The following is a 342-nucleotide window of genomic DNA, read 5'->3' on the forward strand; positions in this document are numbered from 1 at the left end:
GAGGCCCGGGCCGCCCCCGCCGAGGAGGAGGGAGGCCTTTGTGACCAAGCGGTGACCCGTGCGTGTCATCAAGGCCTAGCGGACACGCAGGTGGCGTCGGCCTCGGGCGGACACTTGGGGACGGGGCAGCTCCCGGCAGCCCGTGGCCTCCATCCCCCGCTTTGCGCTCCTGGTGTCGCCGGGTGGTCCCGGGAGCTGCCGGAAGTCCGGAGGGTCCCGGGCGCCGTGCGGGGCTCCCCTGGGCGTCGGGCCGGGCGGCGTGGGGGGCGGGGTCTGTGCCGGAGGCCGCACCCCATTTGAGCGAGTCGAGGCTAAATCTCGGGACGCGGTCAGCGCGGCGGG

Source organism: Crocuta crocuta, unplaced genomic scaffold (genome assembly GCF_008692635.1).
Source record: "Crocuta crocuta isolate KB4526 unplaced genomic scaffold, BGI_CrCroc_1.0 scaffold506, whole genome shotgun sequence".
Classification (NCBI taxonomy): domain Eukaryota; kingdom Metazoa; phylum Chordata; class Mammalia; order Carnivora; family Hyaenidae; genus Crocuta; species Crocuta crocuta.